At 45.1% G+C, this 20,311-nt stretch overlaps 1 long non-coding RNA gene across 1 annotated transcript in view; it reads left to right on the top strand.

Annotated features, from left to right (window-relative positions):
* The window catches only part of LOC311513698, a 34,420-nt gene extending 23,926 nt beyond the window's left edge, over positions 1-10,494 (top strand). The window contains exon 3 of the long non-coding RNA XR_014709770.1: positions 9,786-10,494. This is a non-coding gene — a long non-coding RNA (uncharacterized lncRNA). The remainder of the gene's footprint in view (positions 1-9,785) is intronic.
* Positions 10,495-20,311: the final 9,817 nt, after the last annotated feature.

Raw genomic sequence — 20,311 nt, 5'->3', positions numbered from 1 at the left:
GTATATGTCTAGGAATAAACACAGATTGGGGGACTATATCCTAGGAAGGAGTGACTTTGAAAAAGTTTTGGGGGTCATGGTGGATAGTCAGCTGACCATGAGCTCCCAGTGTGACTCTGTGGCCAAAAGAACTAATGCAATCCTGGGATCGATAAATAGGGGAATCTTGAGTAGGAGTAGAGAGATTATCTTCACTCTGTATTTGGCCCTAGTGTGACCATTGCTGGAATCCTGTGTCCAGTTCTGGTGTCCACAATTCAAGAAGGATGTTGATAAATTGGAGACGGTTCAGAAAAGAGCCACAAGAATGATTAAAGGATTAGAAAACCTGCCTTACAGTGGTAGACTCAAGGAGGTCAAACTATTTAGCTTAACAAATAAAAGGTTGAAGGGTGACCTGAGTATAGTGTATAAATACTTACATGGGGAACAAATTGTAAGTGATGGGCTGTTCAGTCTAGTAGAGAAAGGTACAACATGATCCAGTGGCTGGAAGTTGAAGACAGGCAAATTCACACTGGAAATAAGACATCAGTTTTTAACAGAGAGGGTAGTTAATCATGGGTACAATTTACCAAGGGTTGTGGTGGAGTCTCTGCCACTGGCAATTTTTATATCAAGACTGGATGTTTTTCTAAATTATTTTGGGGGCAGTTCTCTGGCATGTGTTGTACAGGAGATCAGACTAGGTGATCATAATGGTCCCTTCTGGCCTTGGAATCTAGGAATCTTGTCTGCAACTCTGGCCAGCACAAGATGCCCTAGCGGAAGATGCAAGAAACCCCATACTAGGGAGATGTGGGATAATCTGTAGCTATGAAGGACTCACCCTAATCCTTAATGGTTAGGGATTGTAGCACGAAGATTTATATCCCTTCCAAAATGTTTGATAGAATTAACTATTCTAACTCTCATTGTTCTCAATATCCAAGTGCAATTTCTCTTTGAATCTTGCTAAATTCTTGGCCTCAACAATATCCTGTGGTAGTGAGTTCCACTGTCTCATTTCACACAGTGTATAAAAGTGTTTTATTGGTTTTGAATTTATCACCTCTCAAATTAATTGATTACCCCCTTTATCATGTGTTATGAGTAAGGCTACGATTTTATCACAGAGGTCGCAGAAGTCGCAGAATCTGTGATTTCCAGAAACCTCCGTGACTTCAGCCCATGGTGGCTGGGAGCTGCAGGGTCCCCCCACCGGGGGCGGTGACTGGGAGCTGTGGTGCCCCAGGAACTCCGAGTGGCGGCAAGGGAACCCCACAGCTCCAATCTGCAGGCGGTGGGGGACCCTTGAGCTCCCAGCCCCCACAGGTGTTGGGTGCCCCCAGAGCTCTGAACAGGGCCCTGCAGCTGCCCAGCCACTGCAGGCAGTGTGGGGACCCTGCAGCTAAGCTCCCCATTTTGTCATGGATATTTTTAGTAATTGCCCATGATCTGTCTGTGACTTTTACTAAAAATATCCATGACAAAATCTTAGCCTTAGTTATGAGACAGGGAAACCAGAAGCTCAAGATCATTCACTACTTTATGTATTTTTATCATGCCTCCTTTTACTTGTCTCCTCTCTTAGGTAACAATCCCAATCTATTCTCTCTCTCTTCATATGAGAACTTTTCCAGGCCCTTGATCTTTCTCATCAGCCTTCTCTGAACCCCTCAAACCCGACAATATCCTTTTTTAGATGGGGTAACCCGTGCTGCACACAGCATCCAGATGAGACTGCACCTTTGCGTTATATAAAGGCATTAGAATAGTCTCTGTGCTAGTCTCCATCCCATTGCTTAAGCATCCTGTATCTTGTGAGCTGCTTTGACTGCCGCAGCACATTGAGTAGAGGGTTCACTGAGGTGTCCTCAGTGGTGCCCCAGTCTCTTTTTCTGCAGCCTGTTTTTAGAATGGAAAAGCAGGGGTGGAGAATTGAGAGATTAAACAAGACAGAGCAGAAAGCTTTGAATTTTTCCCTTAATACTCAGCCATTTAATGACTAGTTTGATGACAAGCATGAAATTAAATAGACAAAGGAAATTCTCAAGTGTCTGGGAAGCAGATAATCAGGCTTTGCCTGGGACAGCATGAGATAGTGTATATTAAAGACTGAGTGAGGTTCTGCTTTGTCTGTGAGGTTGGTTTAACGCCGTGGCTGCCTGGGTTGGCCCTGGAATCTGACTGCTGATTTCTGCTGGTCTGACTTTGAGTGTACACCAGAGCTCTCTAATGGCCAACTCCTGAGGTTCTGGCTTAGATTTTACTCAGTCCTTAAAAAGGCAAAACTCCCAGTGAAGTTAGTGGGAACTGCAGTTGCTCAGCATCTTTGAAAATCAGGTTACTTATTTAGGTGCCTAAGTATAGATTTTGGTGCTTAATTTTAGCCCCACAGGTTTGAACATTTTGGCCTGAGTAAAGAATGAGTTAGGGCCTAAGAAATGTGCCCAAACACTTAGGCTTAGATCCTCAAAGGCATTTAGGTGTCTAACTCCCACTGATTTCAGAAGCCACTTAAGAAATCTACAGTGGGTGAGACATAATTAAATGAGAATGTCAGAATAGGGGTGGGAGAGGGACATGGGGAACACTGCTGGAGACTGGGGGTGCCACAGGACCTGGCCTTGAGCTTTTGGGCCCAGGATTTAAAGACTTGATCCAAGCTGAACGAAATAGAGAGGAGACTAAAATGATTGATAGAAACGGGGACCATGCAATCGTCCAACGTGACTGTAAGGCACAATGAGGCAGGCAATGCACTCAGGTGCAGAACAACACGCACCACAGGAGTGGCACTGCCGGGAGAGCAGGGCCCAGCAGGTCTCATGGAGCTGGTTTGGAATTTTCCAACAAAATGGTTTTCTGTTGGGAAATGCTGATTCATCGAAACCAAGCCTGTTTGTGGGAAAGGGTCAATTTCTACGACTTTCCTGAGTTTGAAATTTTTTGAAAAAAGAATCTGGAAATGGTTGAAATTTAACATTTTAAAAACAAAAATTTCATTTTTCATTTCAAAACAACTTCTTGTTTAAAAACTTCAGTTAAAGCAAAAATAAAAAATTAATGGACCCAGTCTGAATTTTTTTTTTTTTGGTCAGCTTATGAACATTTTTGAGATTTTAACTTTTTATCTCAGTTCATGACAGGATTTTTTTTTTTTTTTGAAATCTTGGCGATTCTCTCAGGCTGGGAAAAACTATTTCCCACCTTGGTGTGATACATATAAATGGGGGCAGGGGTGGCAGACCTTGTCCATCTGCCATTCAGTCATGGAGGTGAGAGGGCCAGGGGAGGAGAGCGCTGCTCAGGGATGCTGCTCCTGAGCCCAGAAAGGCCAGACTAGAGGCCCTTATGTCTGACAGTGTAATAGACTCAGAAATTCTTTGAGCCTTATGTGCAGCCTGAAGCTATTCAAGAACTCAAAGCCCAGACATACACCCACAAAGGGTTAGCTTTTAATGAATGTTAAATGTTTGCAGAGACCTTTGACCTGCGTTAATGCTGCTGTTGACCAGCCAAGGGCTCAGTAATCAGTGACCACACATTAGGCTCAGCTGCTCACTTCAGTGCTCAGGGCAGTGCTAAGGCTCAGCGGCTTGGGCAGGGGCCCGGTCAATGGTTTTAAGGGTATTTTGCAAGGGCTGCCTGCTAAAAAAAGCCCTTCTGCGTAGAGCATCAGTGAGCTCTTCAACCTTCCCAGTCAGTTACTCAGCAGATTTGAAGGGGGTTAAAGCAATGGTGCATGGCATTTATGGCTGATTTGTTCTACGCAGCAGACAAAATGAATTGGAGAACCATGCTGGGAAGGAAAGATGTGCATTTAAAATGTCCCTGAATGGCAAGGGGAGGCAGGGGGAAAAGGCTTCTTCTGAACTCTCAAAGGCATTGAGCTCCAGCCCCAGTCTTGGTCAATAGCTGAACCTTATCCAGATACATAAAGAGAAAGAATTTTGAAAATTCTAACTGTATAACTAACCGCAGGGTCTTCTTATTGCAGTTTTTTTCAGACTGGTAATCCATGGTCATTTTAGTCACCTAAAATAGCATGGTGATCTGCTATACACACCAGATTGCACAAAGATAGATCCATTCCCATCCCAAGATCATAGAATCATAGAAGATTAGGGTTGGAAGGGACCTCAGGAGGTCATCTAGTCCTACCCCCTCCTCAAAGCAGGACCAATCCCCAACAAAATCATCCCAGCCAGGGCTTTGTCAAGCCTGACCTTAAAAACCTCTAAGGATGGAGATTCCACCACCTCTCTAGGTAACCCATTCCAGTGCTTCATCACCCTCCTAGATGGCAGAGTGGCGGGGCTTATGCTGGCTCTGCTGTGAGGATTGATAGACCTCAGTCTCCAGGGCTGTCAACCTGGCAACCAGCACAAAATTCATGTAAAAACTGGTTTTAAAAAAGGAAGTGATGCGTAGAGCAGATGTATGGAAAACTAGTAGTAATGGGAACAGCCCACCTCCCTTAGTTTTAAGACAAAAGCAAGGATGGAGTAAAATTCTGACCTTCATACCATCCGGGTATCCCCACTGAAATGAATGGGTACCTCAGAAGCAGAATGTGGTCCGTGGCTCTGCCTGTGACTCTGGGCAAGGGTAAATTAGAAGGATTTGCATTTTGGGAGTCCTAGCGGCTGCTGTTCTGGGAGCTGCACAGGGGCTTGATGGAAGGTCTGTGCTTTAGAGCACAGAGGAGACCTCCAGCCAGAGTCCAGACATCTGTGGAATCTGCAGAGAAGATCGAACATGTGCCCCTCCATGCATGCACGTTACATGGGGAAGCAGGGATGGGCCATCCTTATGCCTATCCTAACCGAGTCCCCGCAAATCCTACTCACACCATAGTGCGTCAGAGCAGACCCTGAGTCACTGATTCTACGCTGGCACCTCGCCAGAACGGCAAAGGCTGGACAAAACCATGCAACGTGTTCCTACCCTAGCATCTTCCTTGATCAATTAATAGAAATGGCCAATTGTTGACAATTCACCATCAATAATCACCTGCCATTAGTGAGATTTGTTGCAACCCTGCAGTTAGTCTAGGATACGTTTTAGGATCCTATGGGCCACACTAGAGGCAACCCTGTTATGTCCAGCTTTTCAAGGGAGGGTGGGGGACTGAAATTGTCTTCAGTAGTGTCACCACAACATTCAACAGTTTAATGATATCTCAGCTCATTGCAGTATCTGTGGGCCCCTCGGTGATACATATGATGGTAGGATAAAACATAAGGACGTAAGAATGGCCATACTGGGTCAGACCAATTCTCCGTCTAACCCTGTCTTCTGACAATGACCAATGTCAGGTGCTCCAGAGCGAATGAACAGAACAGGGAATCATCAAGTGATCCATCCCCTGTCACTCACTTCCAGCTTCTGGGAAACAGTGGCTAGGGACACTTCAGAGCACAGTTTTGCATTCCTGCATCCTGACTAATAGCCATTGATGGACCTATCCTTCATGAACTTATCTAGTTCTTTTTTTAACCTTATTATAGTCTTGGCCTTCACAACATCCTCTGACAAAGAGTTCCACAGGTTGACTGTCTGTTGTGTGAAGAAAAACTTCCTTTTGTTTGTTTAAAACCTGCTGCCTATTGATTTCATTTGGTGACCCCTAGTTCTTGTGTTATGAGAAGGACTAAATAATACTTCCCTATTTACTCTCTCCACACCAGTCATGATTTTATAGACCTCTGTCATATCCCAACTTAGTCATCTCTTTTCCTAGCTGAAAAGTCCCAGTCTTATTAATCTCTCCTCATATGGCAGCCTTTCCATACCTCTAATAATTTTTGTTGCCATTTTCTGTACCTTTTCCAGTTCCAGTATATCTTTTTTGAGATAGGGCAACCAGATCTGCACACAGTATTCAAGCTGTGGGCGTACCATGGATTTATATACAGGCAATACGATATTTTCTTTCTTATTATAATATCTATCCCTTTCCTAATGATGCCCTAACATTCTGTTCACTTTTTTGATTGCTGCTGCACATTGAGTGGATGTTTTCAGAGAACTATTCACAATAACGCCAAGATCTCTTTCTAGCGTGGTAAAGGCTAATTTAGACCCCATCATTTTATATGTATAGTTGGGATTATGTTTTCCAATGTGCATTACTTTGCATTTATCAACATTGAATTTCATCTGCCATTTTGTTGCCCAGTCACCCAGTTTTGAGCGATCCCTTTGTAGCTCTTCGCAGTCTGCCTGGGACTGGAATAGTTTTGTATCATTTGCAAATTTTGCCATCTCATTGTTTACCCCTTTTACCAGATCATTTATGGATATGTTGAATAGGTCTGGTCCCAGTACAGACCCTTGGGGGACACCACTATTTACCTCTCTCCATTCTGAAAACTGACCTTTATTCCTACCCTTTGTTGTCTATCTTTTTAACCAGTTACTGATCTATGGGAGGACCTTCCCTCTTATCTCATGACAGCTTACATTGCTTAATGCCTTTGGTGAGGGAGCTTGTTGAAGGCTTTCTGAAAATCCAAGGACACTATATCCACTGGATCCCTCTTGTCCACATGCTTGTTGACTCCCTCAAAGAATTCTAGTAGATTGGTGAGGCATGATTTCCCTTTACAAAAACCATATTGACTCTTCCCCAACAAATCATGTTCATCTATATGTCTGATAAGTCTGTTCTTTTCTATAGTTTCAACCAATTTGCCTGGTACTGAAGTCAGGCTTACTGGCCTGTAACTGCCGGGATCACATCTGGACCCTTTTAAAAAAATAGGTGTCACATTAGTGACCCTCCCGTCACTGGGTAAAGAAGCTGATTTAAATGACAGGTTACAGGCGACAGTTCGTAGTTCTGCGTTTTCACATTTGAGTTCCTTCAGAACTCTTGTGTGAATCCCATCTGGTCCTGGCGACTTATTACTGTTTATCAATTTGTTCCAAAACCTCCTCCTATTGACACCTCAATCTGAGCCAGTTCCTCAGATTTGTCACCTAAAAGGAATGGCTCAGGTCTGGGGATCTCCCTCATAGCCTACCTCAGCTGTGAAGACTGATGCAAAGAATTAATTTGGTTTCTCTGCAATGAACTTAACTTCCCTGAGTGCTCCTTTAGCATCTCGATGGTCCAGTGGCCCCACTGGTTGTTTAGCAGACTTTCTGCTTCTGATGTAATTGAAAAAAAATTCTGTTACTTTTTGAGTCTGGCTAGCTGTTCTTCAGATTCTTTTTTGGCCTTCCTAATTATATTTTTACACTTTGCTTGCCAGAGTTTAATGCTCCTTTCCATTTTCCTCAATAGGATTTAACTTCCACTTTTTAAAGGATGCCTTTTTGCCTCTCACTGCTTCTTTTACTTTGTTGGTCCTATTACTATGTTTGTTAGTCTGGGGTATACATTTAAATTGAGCCTCTATTATAGTGTCTTTAAAAAGTTTCCATGCAGCTTGCAGGGATTTCACTTTTGACACTGTACCTCTTAATTTCTGTTTAACTAACCTTCTCCTTTTTGTGTAGTTCCCCTTTCTGCTGCGGTATTCCTCCCCCCCCGCCCCACAGGGATGTTTAATTTTATTATGTTATGGTCACTATTACCAAGCAGTCCAGCTATATTCACCTCTGGACCAGATCCTAAGCTCCTTTTAGGACTAAATCAAGAATTGCCTCTTCTTGGTGCATTCCAGGACTAGCTGCTTCAAGAAGCGGTCATTTAAGGTGTCCAGAAACTTTATCTCTGCATCCCGTCCTGAGGTGACACATATGCAGTCAATATAGGGATAGTTGAAATCCCCCATTATTATTGAGTTTATTATTTTTATAGCCTCTCTAATCTCCCTGAGCCTTTCACAGTCACTATCACCATCCTGGTCAGGTGGTTGGTAATATATCCCTACTGCTATATGCTTATTATTCAAGCATGGAATTTCTATCCAGAAAGATTCTGTGGTACAGTTTGGTTCATTTAAGTTTTTTACTTCATTTGACTCTAAGCTTTCTTTCACGTAGAGTAACACTCCCCCACCAGCACGATCTATCTAATCTATCTATCTATCTATCCATTTACACTGCACTTATCACCCTGCTTCACAGGTCCCTGGCATTTAAGGCTTGGCCAGGAATCATGTCCCAGAGGTGTTTGTAAATTCACTACCTGAGACACTATCTGGCCCTTGTACTTGAAGCAGGTGATGTGCTGTTCTCCTAAGGTCTGAATTCCTCTTCTTTGGAGACAAAGATGCCATGAACTCCAGGGATTAGGGAGAGAAGTGGTCAGTTGTTTCTAGTAGGATGCACCCCAGCTCTTGTCTTGCTAACCTTCACAGGCACCCAGGCACCTTCATAGCTTCCGCAAAACCATCAGTTAGAACTTCTCTTATCATTCTTTGTATCACAGGAGCACCCCTGGCCCAGTGAAATCATGTCCCCACTGGGCTAGGGGCTCTCTATGTATACAGTAAGAGAGAGACACCGCAGTCAAAGGATGCACCTGGGGAGCTGAGGCACCGGGGGTTGTGGAGCCATATAGAGCTTTGGACCAGATTATTCATGTGCTTGGCACCCACAATGAGGGTGAGATATTTCAAGAGAACTTGCACCCATTTAAACATCTAGAGAAGAGCCAGATTTTCAACATCCCATGTGCTAAGCAATTTTGAAAAGCGATTTGCCAAAGGTCACCAGGGAGTCTTTGGCTGAGCGAGGAATCAAACCAATGGCTACGTCCATGCTGCAGCTAGGAGATGTGATTCACAGCTCAGTACATGTGGGAGCTCTGCTTCAGCCAGGATGCTAAAAGTAACAGGGTAGCCACAGTGGCACAGACAGAAGCTTGGACTAGTTTCCCAAGTGCAACCTCATCTGAGATCCTAGGTACGTCCTCAGATGGTTCATCCCAGCTACTGCCCAGGCTGCTGCAGCCACGCAGCTATCTTGAGCAGAGTTAGCACGTCTACATCTACCTAATCTGGGTATGAATCCTACCAGGGGTGGTGTAGTTCTACCCAGAGACTCCTGAGTCTCCAACCACTCCTTTAAACACAGGTCCATCCTGTTTACAGGAAGTGAGTAATTTGTGATTGATAAGGCCTGTGGAAAAGGCCAGGGCAGTATTTAGTTCTCTAATAACGGATATGTCAGATGTTAAAAGCACATATTAAAGCAACTTTAAAGAGCAAATAATTTTGTTCAAATTTCAAAAATGTCAAACAGTTTCATTCTGCTGTGTTTCAAAATAGGTTGACTTTCCATTTGTCAGCATGTTCATCATTCTGGTTTCATCCCCTCATTTAAAATTTCAAAATCTATTTAATTTTTGAAATGTTTATGTTGTAAAAGGATCCGACTATGTGACTAAACTGACCATTCCAAATTAGGACTAAGGAGAAGAGTGAAACTGGACTCAGGAAAGAAGATTAAAAACAAATACAGGATAAAAAAAACGACCCAAAAACCAAAAACTGGGTTTGTGGAACATTTTTAGGACATCAATCATTGCTGAAAAGTGGTGACATTTTGTCCAAAAAATTGTTTTTAAGAAAATATTTTCACCAGCTCCTGTTCACAGTCATAAACCCCATGGTAACTTTATTTTGTTTTAGCTTATTGGATAGTCTGTTATTATTTTGCATGTAATTTACAGATTTTCAGCATTTATGCTGAACACAGAGAACCTGTCACTTACTATGTTTGTATATCATGTGGGCCCCTGAACTGGCTGAGATTCTGATGCTAGCGCAATATAAATGTTAAATAATAATAATAATAATAATAATAAGAGAAGCCACAATTGCTTTTGTTTTCCATGAATTTAGTTCTGATGGAAGTTCCCTTGCAACTGAAGTCCTCTGCCGATACCACAGACAGCAGCTGTGCAAGCATCCTACAACACGACCACCCCCTGCCAACATGCCTCATCCCAGATCAGGAGGCACCATCTCCAAGGGTACTTCAGACGCCATGGCTCAGCCAGTGTTTTTCCTCTCTAGAGACACCCAATGAAAGTGTCCATTGGGACCAGCTGTGGTGGCAGCTTTTGGAATTGGGTGGAGACCCGGGCTGGTTCTGAATCCCATTACCAACCCCCTGATTCTCTTACTGCGATGAGAACCCAGGAAATCTTTGCATGCATTTGCTGTGCATCCCATAGCTCTGCGTTATGCAATGCTCGAATCAGCTTTGTCTTGAGCGGACAGTTGACCACATCACAAAAGCCATCAAGGTGGCAGCCTCTGCTCAAAAGAAACAGGCCTGGGAAAGAAGGAGTGGTGCGGATCAAGAACAAAGTGCATTAGAGGATCTGCATAAAAGAAAACTTACACCAGCCTGCACTGTGCCTGGTGAAAGTAGGACTAACTGAACATTAGAGAGGAGTCCAAAAGCAACATTCAGAAGCAGATGTTGATCCAAGATCTGTAACTGCCAGGCTGTTTGGATCTGGAGTTCTGGTTCAGGCTCCTTGCTAATGAAACCAGAGTGTATTTTTAAAAAGAAAGGAAACTGTGTATGTATTTCAGCGTAAAATTATGAGACCCTCTTAAATTAACACTCAAAAATGGATCCAGCCTCGTTAAAAGAATAAAGAACCAGTGCAGCGAAGGGTGAAATGCAGTAGGAAACTGACCTGATAAAGGGATAATCCTGGTCAATGAATAACATTTTCCATGCACTGATGCAAACTACATAATGCATAGTTCATAAAGCAGCAGTGGCAGCTTCTGTAACAAATCTCTTCTATGGGAATGGTAGACTTGAATAAAGTTGATCTAGGGTAAAATTTTCAGTAGCCCCTAAGTGACTCAGGAATGTAAGTCCCATTTTCAAAAGTAACTAAATTACATCTGCAAATGGGATTTAGGCTCACGAGTCACTTAGGTGCTATTGAAAATGCCAACAAGGAAACCATGAGGTCTAGTGGTCAGACCAGGTGAGACTGGGAGTTCAGACTCTGAGGTTCTGTTCCTTGCTCTGAAATGTATTGTGTATAATGGCTGCCAAAGAAAACTGAAAGCCAGAACTCCTGGGTTCATCTTCTGGCTGGGCCACTGGCTATGCGTGTGACCTTAAGCAAGTCTCTTCATCTCTCTGTGATTCCCTTTTCTTAGCTGCTCAATGGATCCTACCTCCCAGAGGGGCCGCAAAGAGTTGTTCATTAATCAAATCCTCAAGCTCCCTGGATGGAAGGTGTCTCATAATGGGCCAAGCCTGAGGCCCATGGAAATCAATGGACATTTTGCTATTGACTTCAGTGAGGCCAGGCTTTGCTACAAGAGGCTTTTAGCATAATGGTGGAAGGGGGGGACGGAGGAGCACTGAGGAAAATTGAGCCCCTCCTTCCTAATCAGGGACACAGTGACACCTTTGGAACCAGAGCAGAGAGAAGAGCTGAGCAGATGTGAAGCCTGGAGTTCCTCTTGGTCAGCTCGCTGGCCATGCGGGCTCCAAAGCCCTGCTGAATGGGATGACTTAGGAAGGAGGGAGGGAGGGAGGGGGGCTTCATCCTCTGAGGTTTACACTTCTGAGTACCTGCCTCTTAACAGCCTCTCTCCTGCGGCTCTCCTGCTGGCGGAAGCAGCCGGATCATTTTTGAGGTCAGATCATGGAATTTTAGCTGGAGGCGCTTTGTGTCTCAGGAGAGCCCCGCTGGTTTGTTCGGCTGAGAGATCTAAGGGGGGGCCGCTGCAGCAGAAATGGCTTGTTTGGGCCATAGGCCGCCTGCCCTGGATCTGCTCCAGCACATTCATGCAGGCCCCCCACTGTCTTGTTTAATCTTTCATGCAGCTCCAGTTGCCCTAGGCTGGACACTTCAGTGAGGCAGCTTGATAGAAGTGATGATTAGCTCCGCACCCCTCTGTGCTATGCTGGCGACTGGGAAATGTACGTCTAATGGCCAACCCTTCACCAATCCCCAGCCATGCCCCTGAGGGCAGCAGGGGTCATTAGCGGCCGCTTGCATTGGAGGGGCGTGCTGTTTGTCTCATTCTCTTGCTCAAAGGCACATGAAAGAGCTACAGGTGCAGCAGATCTGACCTGCCTGTTCCTGCTGGGTGCCTCCTCCCCAGTTTCCCTGCCACTGGGACTCTGGTGTCCCGGTGAAAGCGCCTTTGAAAGCAGGAGATAGACCTGGGTGAAATGTGTCTGTCCCCTGCCTGCTCACACCTAGACTTGCTGCCCAGTCTGAAGCGTGACATGGGGACCCAACCCTCCATGGACCCACCCTGGCTTCAAGCCCCCAACTATCCACCGAAATCTCCCCTACCTCCCCACAGGGACTGATCCCTGTTCAGTTACAAGCCCTTCCCGCATCAGTCTGCCTGGGGCCCAAACATGTCTTACTTCCTATAGAGCCTCACAAAACCTAGGGGCTGTTCTGGTGCCTCTTGAACTAAAACCATGCCTGGGAACGAACAAGGGTTAACGACAGATGGGCCCAATCCCCAGCCCATTGGTCTGTGTATCAACTTTACCAATGTTTGGGAGGCTCAAGACCTACGGGAGATGGCAACTGGGGCCTCATCCCAGCCAGAGTTGGTTGACTGGGTAGTGAGTATAGATCATCAGTAGCTGGGATCTCTGTCTGGGAAAGGCAACAGTTTGTGCAGCTCCTGGCAGAGGAGAACAGCTCTTCCCAGCATGCAGAGGAGTGGGGCCATGTTGAAGCAAAGCCGTCCCTCTGCCCAGAGGTTTGGAAGAAGCCAGAGAACAAAAGATGGATGTCCAGGCTCAAATCATGGAGACTGAGCCACAGGAAAACCTGGCCCAAGAAGCAGGAGAATGCTAGAGGAAGCTTGTTAAGAAAGTGCAGGTAGTCCTGATGGCCTGTATGTCCCACAGCCCACATACTGACCTGGTGCCCAGGACTCACTGGACTCCCTTCTTGAAGCTAAACAGAAAGTGGTTGTGAAACACAATCAAGGTGTGGTAGTACTGGCTACGGAAAAGCAATTTTGGGGAAGTTCATCACTCCACAAGTGTATCCCAAATGCCTTGTTCCTCTCTGTCCATGTCCCATCCTGGGACAGTTTGGTGGCAGTTCTGTGAGCGGGCTATGAAGTCTGAAGGGTTGTATGAGGCAGGGCTCAAATGGGAGGGACTAGCTGCCACGTTGAAAACGATACCAGAGGGGCAAGTGCAAAAGTCTCAGCCACGATGACATGGTTCTGGGCCATGAGAGGCTCTGGGCACAATGGACTGGGGCTGTGCCAGGAACTGAGAATCGGCATTGCCGATATGCTGAGACCAGGGCCAGGGGCTGGAAACAAGCAAGCTGGGGGCATGACAGGCACACAGCACTAGGATCAGGAGAAGTGAGCTGAATTCACACTTCTCAGGGCTGTTGTTTCAGGCTGTGTTCATCATCTTGGGATGTTCTCATTCAGCTGAGCACATTCCATTGAGATGAATGGGACACTTTCTTAGATTCGTAGACTCCAAGGCCAGAGGGACCATTGTGATCATCTAGTCCAGTGGTTCTCAAAGCCGGTCCGCTGCTTGTTCAGGGAAAGCCTCTGGTGCGCCGGACCGGTTTGTTTACTTGCCGCGTCTGCAGGTTCGGCCGATCGCGGCTCCCACTGGCTGCAGTTCACCACTCCAGGCCAATGGGGGCTGCGGGAAGGGCGGCCAGCACGTCCCTTGGCCCGTGCCACTTCCCGCAGCCCCCATTGGCCTGGAGCAGCAAACCGCGGCCAGTGGGAGCTGCGATCGGCTGAACCTGTGGACGCAGAAGGTAAACAAACTGGTCTGGCCTGCCAGGGGCTTTCCCTGAACAAGCGGCGGACCGGCTTTGAGAACCACTGGACTAGTCTGACCTCCTGTATAACACAGGCCAGAGAACTGCCCCAAAATACTTTCTAGAGCAGAGCTTTTAGAAAAACATCCAATCTGGATTTAAAAATTGTCAGTGATGGAGAATCCACTACGACCCTTGGTAAATTGTTCCAATGATTAATTACTCTTATCATTAGAACATAAGAACAGCCATACTGGGTCAGAACAAAGGTCCATCTAGCCCAGTATCCTGTCTTCTGACAGTGCCTAATGTCAGGTGCCCCAGAGGGAATGAACAGAACAGACAATCGTCTAGTGATCCATCCCCTGTCACCCATTCCCAGCTTCTGGCAAACAGAAATCCTGTCTCTTCACAGCTATGCGAGAGTCTGCCTTTGTCCATGACATTGCTTCAGCTGGCATGGCCTTAGCTGTCTCCCATTCCAGAACTTCACTCCTCTAATGGTTAGTAACCTTTGTCTTCTGCCTCCCTGGTATTTATTCCTCTGATGTATTTATAGAGAGCATTCATATCTCCCCTCAGCCTTCTTTTGGTTAGGCTAACCAAGCCAAGTTCTTTAAGTCTTGTCTTATAAGGTAGGTTTTCCATTCCTCGGATCATCCTAGTAGACCTTCTCTGCACCTGCTCCAGTTCAAATTCATCTTTCTTAAACATGGGAGACCAGAACTGCACACAGCGTTCCAGATAAGGTCTCATCAGTGCCTTAGTACTAATGCTTCCTTCTCTTTCCTGGAAATACCTTGCCTGATGCATCGTAGGATCACGTTAGCCTTTTCCATGGCCACATAACATTGGTGGCTCATAGTCATCCTGCGATCCACCAATACACCCAGGTCTTTCTTCTCCTAGATTGCTTCCAGCTGATAAGTGCTCTTCCCTCTAGCCTGAGAGTTCACCTATTAGTATGACCCATTGTAGTCTCCCCTTTAACCAGTTTCTTATCCACCTTTCAGTTCTCATATTAATCCCCCATCTTCACCAATTTAACAAATAATTTCCCATGTGGAACTGTATCAAATGCCTTACTGAAATGAAAGTAGATTAGATCTACCGCATTTCCTTTCTCTAAAAGAAACAGTTATCTTCTCAAAGAAAGAGATCATGTTGGTCTGGTGCAATCTACCTTTTGTAAAACCATGTTATATTTTATCCCAATTGCCATTTATCTCTGTCCTTAACTACTTTCTCTTTCAAAATTTGTTCCAAGACCTTGCATACAATTGAGATCGAATTAACAGACCTATGGTTTCCCTGATCACTTTTCCCCCTTTCTTAAAAATAGATACTGTATTAGGAATTCTCCAGTCATAGAGTATGACCCCCGGGTTCATGGATTTATTAAAAAGCCTTGCTACTGGGTTTGCAATTTAGTTTAAACTGAATTAGCTCATGATACTCAAACTAAGGTTGATCTCTACACCCAGTTCTTTTATGAGGTCCTCACTGTTCACCGACACCAAATCTAAAATGGTATAATCTCTTGTTGGTTTGGCGAGTATTTGGTGAAGAAAACTGTCAGCTATCACATCCAGGAAAATCTGGGCCCTGTTATTATTAATTGTACTTGTTCTCCAGTCTATATCTGGGGAGATAAAGTCTCCCATAATCACACAATTCCCAGTAATATTTATGTAATTAAAAACTTTAAAGAGATCTCTGTCCATATCCAGATCAGATCTTGGGGGTCTGTATCAGACCCCAAGCACTATCCCAGGGGAGCGTCTGGTAGCTTTCTTCCCCAAAATGATTTTGACCCAAACAGACTCTGTTTTATCCTTTCCATCACTTCTAATTTTCTTACAGTCTACCTCATCACTAATACACAATACTACTACGTTTCTGTACCAGGGACTTTCCAGCATTTGAACTTGGACCTCAAAGGAGAGAAAACAAAATGGAACAAGAAAAGGAGTACTTGTGGCACCTTAGAGATTAACCAATTTATTTGAGCATGAGCTTTCGTGAGCTACAGCTCACTTCATCGGATGAGCTGTAGCTCACGAAAGCTCATGCTCAAATAAATTGGTTAGTCTCTAAAGTGCCACAAGTACTCCTTTTCTTTTTGCAAAGACAGACTAACACGGCTGTTACTCTGAAACCTGTCAAAATGGAACAGGACAGCTAAGAGATCTGCTGGAATGGAAACTGAACGTCAAGAGTGACAAGACTGTCTAGTGCCTTTGATACTGAAACAACTTTAAATCCTAAATAAGGGACCGCAAAATCCCTCTTCATACATCTTTCTTCAAAAGACCACAAGTCATTAGAGCATGCATTAGAGAAGAAGCTATGCCCAAGTTTTATTTAAGTAATGCCTTTGGTGGTGGCAAAAGAGAGATTAAGTTTTGAACTTAGCCAAAACTTAGTACAAAGTCAAAGAAATGCGCCATGGAAATTTTGTGTACTTAATTCCCGTTGGAGTTCATTCTACAGTCTCAGACCAGCCCTCACGCAAATTCTTGTCTCCAGCACAGACATGTTTTACCCTTATTATAGAGAGTTTCATTGTGCCAATGGTCTTCATTATAGAGTATCATTTGGTCTTTTAGATATCTTGGTCCCAGGCTGTGGAGTGCCTTGAAGGACTGAGATCTTTAAATTTATTTGATGTTCTATGGGAAGCCAGTATAGAGAACGGAAGACGGGTCTCATGTGCTTGCAGCAGCCTGTGTTGCTGAAGAGACACATTGAAGTGTTTGTACTAGCTGAAGTTTCCAAAGTGCTGAAGGTTTCATGTCCAGTGTGAAAAAGTTCCTCCTCTACTTTGGTGGGTATTGCACTTATTGGCGGATTTGCTTGCCTTGGAGCTTCATGGCAGCCCTCAGTTTGGCCATTTTTGTGAATCCACAATCCAGGTTAACTCCTCCTGTGTCTGACCAGGAGTTGGGAGGTTTGGGGGGAACATGGGCCCGCCCTCTACTCCGGGTTCCAGACCAGGGTTCTGTGGAATGCAGCTGTCTAGAGTGCCTCCTGGAACAGCTGTGTGACAGCTACAACTCCCATGGCCTCCTCCCAACACCTTCTTTATCCTCACCATAGGACCTTCCTCCTGGTGTCTGATAATGCTTGTACTCCTCAGTCCTCCAACAGTCTGCATTCTTACTCTCAGCTCCTAGCGCCTCTTGCTCCCAGCTCCTTACACACGCACCACAATCTGAAGTGAGCTCCTTTTAAAACCCAGGTGCCCTGATTAGCCTGCCTTAATTGATTCTAGCAGCTTCTTGATTGGCTACAGGTGTTCTAACCAGCCTGTCTGTCTTAATTGTCTCCAGAAGGTTCCTGATTGTTCTGGAACCTTCCCTGTTACCTTACCCAGGGAAAAGGGACCTACTTAGCCTGGGGCTAATATATCTGCCTTCTATTACTCTCCCGTAGCCATCTGGCCTGACCCTGTCACACCAGGTATATCTCATTGCTGTAGTCCAACCAAGAGGTGACACAGGTGTGAAAAACCAAGGCTGGGTCATTGTCCACCAAGAAGGGGCAGAATCTCCTAGCCAACCAGAGATGATAGAAAGTTACTTGAAGAAGCTGCTACATAAGTGCTCAGCATCATCGAGGATTCCAAGAGTAGCCCTTAGCTGTGGACTGAATTGACCACTTGCGGGTGGGCACCTTCCATCAAAGGAGACTTCACGGTGGCTGCAAACTCTTCAAAATGGTGACAAAGAGAAGGCAGAAATGTTCAATAGATAGTCCTGTTCTGTATTTGGAATGAAGCAGGAGGATGTATCCATCCCTGATGTTAGGGACGGAGCAGAAGATTTACAATATGTAACAAAAGAGCACATGAGGCAGCATCTGCTCTAATTAAATATTTTCAAATCAACAGACCTGGATAATTTACACCCAAGAGTCTTAAAGGAACTAGCTGAGGAGCTCTCTGAACCACTAATGTTACATTTTCATAAAACTTGGAAAACTAGGAAAATTCCCAAGGCTTGAAGGACTGCCAATGGAATTCCAATATTTAAAAAGGATAAAAGGGATGACCCAGACTAGTAGACACCGATCCTGGATGAAATAATGGAATAGTTAACTCAGGACTCTGTCAACAGGGAACTAGAGACTAAAATGATAATTAATGCCAGTCAGAATAGTTTCATGGAAGGACAAAGAAACCATGTTGTCATTTTTCAACAGGATTGCAGATCTGATTTATAAAGATCATTGTGTTGATATAGCTTACTTGGATTTCTCCAAGGCCTTTGACTTAATACCACCATTTTGATTTAAAATCGTGTATTATATGGAATGAACAGGATCTCCAGGAGATGGATTAAAAGCTGGTTTACAGATAGATCTCACAATGTTGTTAAAGAGGAAATACCAGTGAGTGGGGCTGTTTCTAGCTGGGTCTGCCAGGTATTGGTTCTTGGTCCAAGGCCAGTTAATATTTTTATCAATGATCTAGATGATGATATTAAATCTTTGCTGGTGAAATTTGCAGATGACACAGAGTTTGGTGGGGGTAGCGACTATCTGGTGATCTGAATTGCCTGACTAAATGGTCACTGTTAAGGATCAGGCTATGGGCGGTCTTGCTTAAAGGTCAGGGCAGGAGGCTGGTTTAGTGGTTGGAGCAGAAGTGACCAGGACTAGTGGCCAGAGCCTGAATCAGGAGGTGAGTTACCAAGTCCAGGGTGTGAACTGGGGCACGGAATCAGGAGTCAAGAGTCAGAGCCATGGTCAAAATCTGAATACCAAGTCCAGGCAGCGAGCTGGAGCTGATAGTCAGGAATCAGGAGCCAAGGATCAGAGTCGGAGTATCATCCGGAGCAGGTGCAGAAGCCAAGGGTGGAAACCAGGAGGCGGGGGAGGAAACCAGGATCCAGGACCATGGAGCAGGAGACAGCAGCAGGTGTCAGCAGTGAGGGCTAGGAGCTGAGAGCAGGACCAGACACACAGCTCTGGGCTTGGAGTGCTATAGAGCAGCGAGAGACCCAGGGCTGCCTGCAGGGTTTAAGAATGTGCCTGCTGGAGTCTTCAGCCAATCACATGTCTAGGTGAATCAGCTGAGGGCAATGTGTCTGGGCTCAGCTATGGGGCCCTGACAGTCACAAGCTAACCAGATATGTTTTAACACGGACAAGTGCAAGGTAATCCACCTGGTAACAAAGAATGCGGGATATAAGTACAGGGTGGGAGACTGTCTTGGAAAGCAGTGACTCAGAAGGACCTGGAGGTCATCATAGACCACCACTGAACATGGGCTCTCAAGCCATGGCAGAGGCAAAAGGGGCTAAGCGATCCTTGGATGTATAAAAAGGGAATATCAAGAAGTAGGGAAGTGATCTTGCTTTTGCACATGGCATTGGTAAGAGCACTACTAGAATATTGCGTCCAGTTTTCATGTCTGTATCTCAAGAGGATGTGGAAATATTGGAAAGCGTTCCAATGAGGCCCACTAAAACCATCCAGGAGCTGGAAAACAAGCCATATGATGTGAGGGTTAAGGCATGCAATTTATGCAGCTTATCGAAGAGAAGATTGAGAGGTGGTGTGATGACTGTGTATAGGTACTTACACATGGAAACAAACATCTGATGGGGAAGGGAGGTTTTTCAGTCATGCCAATAAAGACATAGCAAGATTCCATGGCCAGAAGCTGAAGTTGGACAAATTTAGTCCTGAAATATGTCTGGGAGGGAGGGTGGTTAAATGCTGGAACAGCTTATAAGGATTTACCATTGCTTGGAGTCATTAAAACAAAATTAGATCTCTATCTGAAAGATGTTTTAATCGAGTTTAAGAGAGAAATTCTACAGCCTGTGAGTGCGGTGGATGAGGCTGGGCGGTCAAGGTGGTCCCGGCTGGCCTTGGAATCTGTGTCTATGAATCCCCCTGCTCATCCCCTTTCTTCACGAACCACAGAGAGAACAGGATTGCCCAACATGTTCATAACACTTGTAGCTCTGCATTAGAACAGTGACTATAATCTAATCTCATGCTTCAAGGCTTCAGCCAGTCTCCTGCAGAGGTCAGGAAGGAATTTTTCCCCTGATGCACAATTATAATGAGGGAAGAGTTTGACTTGGTCTGCCATGGCTAGAGATGGGATACTGTCTGGGATGTGCCGGTAGTCTGAGGTGATACAGAAAATCTTCTGTCTTCCATGTCTGGCTGTGTGTCTTCCTCACATGCTCAGGATCTAACTGATCACCAGATTTGGGGTAGGACATTTTTTTCCCCAGAGTCAGATTGGCAGGGACCCTGAGGGATTTTTTTTGCCTTCCTCTGCAGCATGAGGTGTGGATCTCCTGGACTGATCATCTGGGCATGGCTCCCCTAATCAGTTCCTTGCAGTTGCTGGAGCCTCAGGCATAGTGGCACCTCAGTCTCTCCAGTTTTCTGCCTGTGTTCACAACAGTTTAGTCTCCTGGGGACTGAAATGCTTTGGTTTACCTGAAGCCATTGGGCTCAACATAAGGGTATTTGGGTGGAATGTGATGGAGATCAGATTAGATAATCTAGTGCTCCTTTCTGGCTGTAAATGCTATGAAACAGATTTCCCCTGTTCACTGGCATCAACTCTGTTTTACAGGGTGTCAG

The sequence above is a fragment of the Lepidochelys olivacea genome (assembly GCF_965140295.1).
Source record: "Lepidochelys olivacea isolate rLepOli2 genome assembly, chromosome: 27".
In the NCBI taxonomy this organism is placed as follows: Eukaryota; Metazoa; Chordata; order Testudines; family Cheloniidae; genus Lepidochelys; species Lepidochelys olivacea.
The sequence above is the reverse complement of the archived record's forward strand: the minus strand, read 5'-3'. Positions and strand labels throughout refer to the sequence as shown.